Source organism: Nematolebias whitei, chromosome 21 (genome assembly GCF_014905685.2).
Source record: "Nematolebias whitei isolate Nwh7 chromosome 21, NemWhi1, whole genome shotgun sequence".
In the NCBI taxonomy this organism is placed as follows: Eukaryota; Metazoa; Chordata; class Actinopteri; order Cyprinodontiformes; family Rivulidae; genus Nematolebias; species Nematolebias whitei.
This window is the reverse complement of record NC_056518.1, coordinates 3,013,089-3,013,559: the sequence shown is the minus strand read 5'-3', so window position 1 is coordinate 3,013,559 and position 471 is coordinate 3,013,089.

Here is a 471-nt window from a genome sequence, read left to right as displayed (position 1 = left end):
TTATCTCAATAATATGTTGTCTTATCTCAATAATATGTTGTCTTTTCTCAATAATATGTTGTCTTATCTCAATAATATGTTTTTTTTTATCTCAATATGTTATCTTTTCTCAATAATATGTTTTTTATCTCAATATGTTATCTTATCTCAATAATATGTTTTTTATCTCAATAATATGTTATCTTATCTCAATAATATGTTGTCTTATCTCAATATGTTATCTTATCTCAATAATATGTTTTTTATCTCAATAATATGTTGTCTTTTCTCAATATGTTATCTTATCTCAATAATATGTTTTTTTAATCTCAATAATATGTTATCTTATCTCAATAATATGTTTTTTTATTTCAATATGTTATCTTATCTCCATAATATGTTATCTTATCTCAATAATATGTTATCTTATCTCAATAATATGTTGTCTTATCTCAATAATTTGTTGTCTTATCTCAATATTTTATCTCATCT